Source organism: Schistocerca americana, chromosome X, assembly GCF_021461395.2.
Source record: "Schistocerca americana isolate TAMUIC-IGC-003095 chromosome X, iqSchAmer2.1, whole genome shotgun sequence".
Taxonomy (NCBI): domain Eukaryota; kingdom Metazoa; phylum Arthropoda; class Insecta; order Orthoptera; family Acrididae; genus Schistocerca; species Schistocerca americana.
In genome coordinates this window covers 389,230,393-389,240,901 of record NC_060130.1, presented here as the reverse complement: position 1 = coordinate 389,240,901, position 10,509 = coordinate 389,230,393, and the positions used below count along the sequence as shown (strand labels likewise).

At 41.0% G+C, this 10,509-nt stretch overlaps 1 pseudogene; it reads left to right on the top strand.

Moving 5' to 3' along the window:
* The first annotated feature begins 9,754 nt into the window (after window positions 1–9,754).
* LOC124557374 lies at window positions 9,755–9,872 on the top strand (annotated as a pseudogene).
* The last annotated feature ends 637 nt before the right edge of the window (window positions 9,873–10,509 follow it).

Genomic DNA, 10,509 nt, shown 5'->3' with positions numbered 1-10,509 from the left:
GTCTTAATTCCAAATAAAGGTCCTCTCTTTCTGATGTCACACGTGGTCGGCCCTACCCTGCTCTTTGGGCTGCTGTTTTGCTCTCTATAAATTGTTACCACATCCGAGAAACAACAGAACGGTTCACATTAAGCCCTCGGACCTCATCAGTTTGCAACTGTTCTGCTTCCATTCTTATGGTCCTCCACCGCAGAGAGCCTGGTAGACTTCTTCTTTGTGCCATAATGCACTGCCAGTGACTATATACACAGCGATTGTGTGTGTGGGACTACCCGGCAAAAAGTACCCTGTATCATAGGTGCACTGATGTTATCGTTGACGTGGTTGTCCGTTGACGAGCATGCCATTTTCCGTGTGGGAGACGATTGTACGGACATCTGTCGAGAGACCATGAATTAGATACAAGGTGGAGAAATACCTGTTTGTTGCTTAAATTTTCAAATGGTTCAAGTGGCTCGGAGCACTATGGGACTCAACTGCTGTGGTCATCAGTCCCCTAGAACTTAGAACTACTTATACCTAACTAACCTAAGGACATCACACACATCCATGCCCGAGGCAGGATTCGAACCTGCGATCGTAGCAGTCGCACGGTTCCGGACTGCGCGCCTAGAACCGCGAGACCACCGCGGCCGGCCGCTTAAATTTTAAATTTTAGATACCATTGTATCAAAATGTAGTTTTACAGATATCGAAATATTAAGCTGTCACTGCATGTGCCTCATTTTTCTGACATCGCAGATGTATTCATATTGGTACAAATATTTGACTGTGAGCTACTGTCCAATCTCAAAGAGCTGTAACTTAGCCATCTTTAAGGTTCTCTGAGGCTCCGCCGTTTCTTGGAACATCTCTTGCACAAAGGCCATGCGAGTAACAGTCATACAAATTCCCAGCTTCAGGATCTTCCGGCGACTCTGTTAGCCTTTGTACTTGGACTCGCTCGTATCGGCCACCTATCCGGAGGCCGGAATCGCCGCGGCATGCTCTGAGACCTGGGCCCTCTAGCGATCGGCTATACAACAAATTCAGCTCTTGTTGTACCAGTTAAATTCGACTGATTAGCTTCCCAAAACACAAGGAGCTTTACACAGCTTCACTTAGTGTGGAAGATTAGCTCGCTAAGTTGGCACTTTAAGTAGCACCAGTTTGACACATATAACATAATAAGTACATACATATAATACTAAATGGAATACTGTACTTGCATGTCTGAGCAAGTATCTTGATGGCGGTGTATGAAACAGCATGCGCCTCGTAAGATATGTCATAACATCTTATCAGTTTACATTTACTAAATCTGAAACAAATCACAAACATTACGGTATTTTACTTAAATGCAAAAATCAACACATAAATTTTCAAGTAACTTTCAAGTTAGCCCTATCTTTTCAAAAGTTTTTAGCACTTTAGCCCTCATTGAGGGCACCTTTTGTTTTGACCACTACATCTTAGCACTTCACCAACACGAACACAACACACGATCGGTGTTGAGGCGCCGAAGTTTAGATGGTTCGCTGTCCAGATGTCTCTGCCGAAACGCATGACACCAGTGGGCATTTACTGCGCCAAGACATGGGTCAATCTAGAGTCACCGTCACTGCTGATGGACGATAGCTATCGAAATACGACTGTGGTATAGCCACCAATAATCATATGTCTTCGAATCCCCATAAATCAAGCACTGAACGCCCTCTCCAGTGCAATCGATACGTTCACAAACACGATAGGATGCGAAAAACTGATTGAGCTCCATACGTCAGACACTCTGTCCATGTTCCCACCAGAAAACATGCCTTCTGTGCTACGAAACTTGATCGACACCATAAATACCACCCTGTGCAGAAATCGAACAATTATCTCTCCTTTTCTGAGCAGCCTAACTGCACTGTTAATTCATAAATATCCTATTTTCATAATAAAACACTTATCCCTGGACTTACTCTCACGACGTTTATACAAAGCTACCCCCAACATTTACTTACACAAACATATGAAAAACCGTTCCAAATAACATACATCATAGACTTAACACGCTTAATATACCACCAAAAACTTAGCTCATACTTTGCACGTCACTACATGTTCTACAAGCCATTAAAATTTTAATGAGGTTTGATAAAATCCACGCACCAAATTTTGTGCCAACAACAATTGCAGATATACTGCGAGTATTACACGAGAGACTATCCAAAATACAAGTAACACATTTAAATAACCTCTTGAAATATTCCCCTTACGATTTATGTTTCATTACTTCGTAAATGAAGAGATCAATTACATTCTGCTGACCTCCTCGCACCGCGATTCGTGTGGTCAGTATCGACGTTCTCCTTGCACTAAGTTGTGATTACATATTTTATTACATAGGTATTTACACAAATCAGATATAATCCCCAACTATCTTACACACTACACATGAAATTTCACTTATGTATCCACTTATACTAATACACATGCCATTCTTCTTTTACAAGGTGCAGCTCTGCCACTTACATTTATCCCACCAGTGAATCTTTTTAATCTCACTGTTTTGCGGTTTTCTAACTGCTCAAACACGAGGCCTCTTTCCTCATTCATTAACGGACTCTCACGTTTTGAGGCAAATTGTGTGACAACCACTGGAACACCAATTATTGTTTCGAGGGACGCACGCTTTCTTTCTTCATCAACATCGTTCATTTCACTTACAGGCTAAACATCTTCATTTTCATTCCCCTCTGAACATTGTTTCCTCTAATGATCAGTTTCAACCCCCTCACTTTTTCTTTTATATTTATGGTACATATTTCAGTATCAGAACAACCTTCAGTCTCGTTATCTATCCCTCGATTCTCCTTATCTACCTCAAGCTCATCTGTAGGTTTTAAATAGCCCTCAAAATTTTTCGTTTCATCATCCTCGTAAGTGTCAAATAATTGTTCGCTTCCTCCGAAGTGACGATATCAGTAGCTGCTACATTCTCAGAACTATCAACGCAACTTCAAACTTCGGCTCTCTAAAACAAATCCTCATTTATTTCTGGAAAATCAGTAAAACTTTATCACAATTACGTCCGTTAACAACCACTGATAACTCAGAAGATTTATTACTTTAAACATCCATTACATCGGTCGATACATTATAGAAATCACCACCACTGATACACTGTATACATTGTCGCTATCGCACCGCTGAACGTTAGAATTCACAACAGACATGAATTCCGCCAAACCCAGATCTAACCCTTTCTCCTCCACATTTTCTCCTCTATCAAATGCCTCGGCCACCTAATGCTTTAACACACAGTCTAACACAATTTCACGTTCAGCTTCCAACATCCACTCATAATTCATGTTTTCATCAAGAGCCATCGGTTCACTTTCATCAGCAGAAATAAATTCACAGATTCCTTCGTCCGCGGAATATAAATCAGTAGCTTCAACCTTCGCAGCTTAAGCACCTAACACATTACCTCTACCTCCCTTTAACAATAAATCACCCACGTCCGCCGGTACGCAGTAAAATTCATCACCAGCTGAGGAAACCACTGGTACGCCGCCTTCACAAATAACTTCACATAATTCCGTCGATAGACCACAAAATTCATTATCAGCTAACGAGGCTACAGCTTCGCCCCCTTCACACATAGCTTCATTTATTTCCTCCGATACAAAATCATCTACACTACTTTCACCTAAATTGATATAATTGTTTAAAAATGGTTCAAATGGCTCTGAGCACAATGGGACTTAACACCTGAGGACATCAGTCCCCTATAACTTAGAACTGCTTAAACCTAACTAACATAAGGACATCACACATATCAGTGCCCGAGGCAGGATTCGAACCTGCCATCGTAGCGGTCGTGCGGTTCCAGACTGAAGCGCCTAGAACCGCTCGGCCACACAGGCCGGCCCATAAATGTTGCTGCTGACTAGTGCGTCATTAGAATTTGTCATTCATTCCACCACTATCAAATTCAGATCCACCTCAGTCTCCCTTCTGATCACAGAATCTTAACAAACATAATTCATTCCATCATTCACTTCTTTCCACAAAATAAATATTTCAGCCCCATTGCCCCATTATCAATTTTCTATACACATTTCACAACTGTTCTTGCGTTCTTTTCACGGTTCCACTGCTTAAAATTATTCCCCATTTTATTCTTACTTCATCTCTAATATTTATGGCTTCTTTGCCGAATTTTCTACAACCGCCTGAGATGCGATGATCTGTAATTTCCTGAGCTCCTATTCTGGCGTTGCATTTCGTGAAGCTCTCTTCCCACAAATCTTCGTTCGCGATTTTTATTTTCGTTATGAAAGATATCATTTCCATTCCGCCTTTGACAGTTATTATTATGGTGATAATTATTTCTGTTATGAGCATTAAAACTATTGTGGATATTTCAGTTACTGTATTCACGTTCTGGTACCCATTTCCCTGGCTACTGTTCACGTTAAGTGGCTTTAATTTCAACATCTGTTCAAGTTTCTCGATAATGCCAAAAAATCGTCAATGGAATCTGTCGTACTATGGACACTTTATCAGATCCATTGTGAAAATTCCAGTAGTTGTTTCTTCAGCATCGTAATCTCCGTCAACACTCCCAGAGGACGATTTATATGCGTCATCTTAACTAGTTCATGCTCACAAAATTCCCGCATCGACCCACTTCCGCGTTTGAAATGTGATCCGTTTAGGAACTCATTCTGAAGTCACGTTTTTTCGCTTTACTTCAGAATTTGTCCAGGAAATAACTCTCAAGTGCATCATAGTTGCCGGCCGGTGTGGCCGTGCGGTTCTAGGCGCTTCAGTCTGGAACCGCGTGACCACTACGGTCGCTGGTTCGAATCCTGCCTCGGGCATTGATGTTTGTAATGTCCTTAGGTTAGTTAGGTTTAAGTAGTTCTAAGTTCTAGGGGCTGATGACCACAGATGTTAAGTCCCATAGAGCTCAGAGCCATTTGAACCAAGCATCATAATAAGTAAATGAAGAACTCATCGAATTTGCCCATGACGGTGCATTGTCCTCAAGATGTCTTTCAACCAATCTAATTTTTGCCTTTTCCGACATTCCTCTCGCAAAACTATCTACACGCTGCAAGAAAATCAGTTGAATGGTATTTTCCACCATTTACAAAACACTTCGTCGTTCCCGAATTAACCCATGGAACACCTATCACAGCAGTAGCCTGATTTGGCGCTAAAGAATTTAATTCTGCCCCCATATCTTTAAATGACTCTGCGTGTTGCACAGCTTTTACAGTTAATACAGCGTCAAAATGTTCTCTGTTCTTAAGCGCCTCTTTCTCATAATCTGCTACTCTACCTAATAAATTTTTGACCAGTTTAATGGTTACTTATTGAAGCATATTTCTCTTTAGCACACAATTCTTTACCACAACACCCAGGTCGTACTGTATCCTTTCCGACTTGTCCCAGAAATCTTTTTTCAATGTGTCGACTCTGGTGTTAACCAGACAAAGCTTTTCAGAAATTTTGCATACACCTGCCCTTACAACGTCTAAGTTTTGTTCTATCACCCCTTCTATATCGGATTTAATTCTCTTTACCTGAGCTTTTACACTTTCAGCTACACTTGTCTCTACTGAAACTGTCTCTGCTTTTATTAAACCTATCTCTGTACCAAACAGCCGTATTTTACAGTTGAAGTTTGTCCAAATTTTGTTAACCATGCCATTGAATCACTCGATATTACATCTCCTTTCTTTGATTTCAGACTGTCGGCGCCACTAACATCGTCTCTGTCAACATTACCACGTTCAGGTTTTGGATTAACTGGCCCACTAACATTATTTGAATCACAGAGGCTGAATGACTGCTTAATCGTTGGAAGCTCCATCGCTGACGATGACGCTGCAGGTTCACACATTTTTAAACACTATGGGCACAAGTACTTATCTTATCGCTCATGGTGTCTGGTTTTGCTGTGCTGGCGCTGACCGAAGTTTCGATGTAGCTGAAGTCGAAATCGCAGCGGTCGGTCCGTGTTGCCATGGCCGCCACTGCCGCTACATCGTCGTCGAAGTCTCCGCTGTTGCTGGACCCTGCAGACGCGAACTCACCTCGCCTCTGTGCAGCCTTCTTCTTCTTTCCTGAAGTTCCTCGGCGAAATCACGCATACCTAGCTTCTCCTACCTATTCCCACGCACGCAACTACTGAACGATCTTATGCTCGGAGCCCCCAAGCAAACTCCCTGTTATGCAACGGATTTTGGACCTGCATCTCAGAATATCGTAACGTGTCAGAATTACAGTTGCAATTCTAAACAGATTAGACTGATATCCGGGACTATAAAACCCAATTGCAACGGTAGCTAACGGTTACTGCTAAACGTAGTTGATCTTCCCAAACAGCAGTCGTTACGAGCAAACCACTTGCATCTTAACCTGTGGTTACTCGTACTTCAGGTACTTGAGCTATGCGTGTCTGTTTAAGAAGAATGGTTCAATGTAGTCATAGGGTGGAGATGCACACGTCTACGTTCATGGTCGTCAGCTAATTCGCTCAAATAATAAGCTGTAGCTGTGGTGCTGCAGTCAGTCTATGTATAGGCTAAAATTCTTAATCCATAAAATACACAGAAATAGAAAATAATTTACTAACAAGAATTGTACTCTAACGTCTGTAATTGAAGTAGACGACAGAGAATTCTGTTGAATGAAGTTCATTCAAGAAAGGACGTCTCGAATAAAGGGGAAGTGGTTCTACAGGATTCAATTAAAGTTCAGACAAAACTGTACCGTTATTAGATGAAGTAAAGTTACGTCGAAAGCATTTCGAGAATGGTAGCAAAATCCCCAACATAAACAGTCATCGAAGATACGCAAAAAACAGTACCCTTATCAAACACAATAAACGTACGTCGAAAGTATTACGAAAATGGTAGCAAAACTCCAAACTGAAGACTCATTGAAAATGCGCAAAAACTAAGCCCATTTCATGATCACTATACACGAGATATTCATCAGCTCAGTATAGTTCTGAGCTCAACATCATGATTCATAAATTAACACCTGCGATACAAAGAATAGTAACTCATTTTCTGTCTCTCCACATTTCCGTTATACAAGCAGAATAAGTTACAGTCCCGCTGTGAAGCACATTCAAAACTCTTGAAATATAAAGTCCTTCATGAATATTATTGGCCGTTCACTGCCCAGAGTCAAACACCTCCACAGTCAAATCATGCATGTGACCGCAGGCATGTCTGCCTTCTTCAAGCACTCGACATAAGGTCTCCAGAATAGCTCCCTTGCACTCTTCGCTTGAAAAGTCCCATTCTTCACTTGATTCCTGTAGTATCCCGCTACTGTTTGCTTTTCCATTGCCTGACAAAGATATGCTAATTTGTTTTAGTTGTAAATATTTGTCATGTGTTGTTTTTCTGACATGTTCTACATCCTGGAGGACCTCCTCACTACGGATCAATTGGAATGAAAGTAAATCTAATCTAATCTGAAGGCCATAACCACCAAAATTACATCGTTCTTATGAACTAAAGACATAATATGACTCATCTTGACCACTTCCTGGACCCCTGTCATGTGTTGTTTTTCTGACATGTTCTACATCCTGGAGGACCTCCTCACTACGGATCAATTGGAATGAAAGTAAATCTAATCTAATCTGAAGGCCATAACCACCAAAATTACATCGTTCTTATGAACTAAAGACATAATATGACTCATCTTGACCACTTCCTGGACCAAAATAATATATTGCAGGAATATTAAATAAAGAAATGTAAACATCTGCTTACACTCAGATTATTTACCGTAAATGTAAGTGACAGTTGGTTCATAAATAAATAAGCCAGCATTGTTCCACAAGTGCCCTCACGTTAAATGACAACGGATTGTCGTTGAATATTCTTTAAACAATTACTTGTGCCTTCTCTATAGAATCGTCTTTTGGTTCTCTTTTCGATAGCGGTGTCCGCTAACACAAGCTATTGACCACTTTTAAATTATACAGTTTTGTAACAGCACTTGCAGTCAATATTTAATTTAAGTTACTGGTAAAATAGTAAACCGTTCACTAAATAAAAACACAAGTATGACAAAATGTGAGGTAATGATGCTGTGTTCATTTGCTGTGTAAATGTGGAGAATTTGAAAAGATATAAAACAAATCATAAATAAATTTAAAAAATAGATACGGATACATAGCTACAGGGATGATAGCTATAATGCAATGCAAACAACTGAGATATCGTTTGCTGAAATCGCATGAGGAGATTACAAGTTCTTATTTCAGAGGTTCATTGTGAAAATGTTTATTCATGTTGAAATATTAGCTTCTGTAGTTATAAAGATATCGAAATACTACTTTGTCATTGGATGTACCTCATTTTTCTGAGATCGTACATGTATTCAGATTGTCACTAATATTTGACGGTAAATTATTGTCGAATCTCAAAGAGCTGTAACTAAGCCATCTTTAAGGTTCTCTGAGACTCCACCATTTCTTAGAGCATCTCCTGCACAAAGGCCATGCGCGTAACAGCCGTCCAAATTTCCAGATTGGGGATTTTTCCCTTTTCCGGTAACACTAGTAGTCTTTGCACCTGGACTCGCTTGTGCCGGTCACCTAGCTGGAAGCCGGAACTGCTGTGGCGCGCCCTGAGACCTGGGCCCGCTAGATTTAAGCCGAACAACAGGTTCAGCTCTTCTTGTACCTGTTGTATGCGGCCGATTAGCTCACCAAAATATGTGTTATCTTACAAGTGGAACGGACACTTTATCAGAGCAAGGGTGGGATGTGATAATTGGATGCCAATATAGGATGAGAGACGCGTACGTGAACTGCGATAAGCAGTTTGCCGCTTGCTGTGAATCCCTACCAGCGTTTGCGTGTGCGCTGTTGCTGAGACAAAATGTGGGAAAGATCGCACTGATGTGGAAGGAGATTTTAGAAGAGCACGAGCAGGAGGTGAAAAAATGAACAGACCGTAGGACATATATTCTTAAATAGCGACATGGAGCTTGCCCAGTGAAGGAACTCTACCCAAAATAAGGTCTGCATATGGTCGTCCAGCCGTGGGAATTGTAGACTGCACAAAAAATTTAACAAGAATGTTGAACAATAATAATCTGATCGAATGGTAGACGAATATAAACTAGCCATCCGGATGTATGGCGACGCCTAATGAAAGAACTGTCGAGAACGCAAAAATGTCGTCTTTGAGGACACTGATCGGCAAGAAGAGAAAGACAACATTTGTTGCTGAGACGAAAACCAGGAGACTGTGACCGAGATGGCACTGCCGCCTCTGGATACACAGAGCCGGGAGATTTATTACTTCTTAAATTTATTTGGTCTCCACAGTGTGTATTCTATTTACCCCTCTGGAAAACACATGGTTACAATGGACACTGAACTGTATGAACAGAATTATAAACGCATGTTTTTATTTACCAGAGACAAAGCTATCACAACTGTGTCCTTCATAAATTGTTAATAAATAGTGATAAACGTAAATCAGGCGGTTTTGATTTACTGATTTAGTCCATTTCTGAAATTTCATCACAAGCTGGTCATTAAATTGACATATGCGTACGATTCAAACCAATAGATTTTGCCCAACACTCGTGAGGAAATTAATAATTACATTATAAAGGCGAATGTCTTTAAACAACAAAATATAAGTGGCTGACTGAGGTAGGTGGTATCTAATACGCAGCAGTAATTTCTACATGTCCAACCCTTCAAAATGAAATTGAAGATATGTAAACAGAATATGGCAACGGCCTTGCTGCAGTGGATACACCGGTTCCCGTCAGATCACCGCAGCTAAACGCTGTCGGGCGTGACCGGCATTTGGATGGGTGACCATCCGGGCCGCCATGTGCTGTTGCCATTTTTCGGGGTGCACTCAGCCTCGTGATGCCAATTGATCAGCTACTCGATCGAATAGTAGCGGCTCCGGTCAAATAAAACCATCATAACGACCGGGAGAGCAGTGTGCCGACCACACGCCCCTCCTAGCCGCATCCTTAGTGAGGATGATACGGCGGTCGGATGGTCCCGGTAGGCCACTTGTGGCCTGAAGACGGAGTGCTTTTTTTAAAAAACATTGGTATACATTGGAGAAAAATAGTAAGCGATATAATCTTTTCCTTTCGTCATTTTGTGGGTGTTAACAGACAGAAGATGTTTCGTAGAGGATTTAAAATTATTTGCAAAGTTTGTCGCAAGTCATTTAATGCTCTCATTCTGAAATACTGGGTTTATTCATTGTGAGCATTGCGGCACCGTTGAGTTTCTGCTTTTTTGCATTCAGCCCCACCATTTTGATTCGAAGGTATATATAATGTAGCGTATGCTTTAGTTCAGGGTGTAAGCTGTCTCCATTCCAAATTTCACCTAAATCTGTCCACAGTTTCAGCTTGACATAATGACACACACAACTTTTCGCGTTTATAATATACGAGACACGTTCAATAATTAATGGAACACTATTCTTGTTCTTAGCCAATTTCGCCTGAAAAAAGACG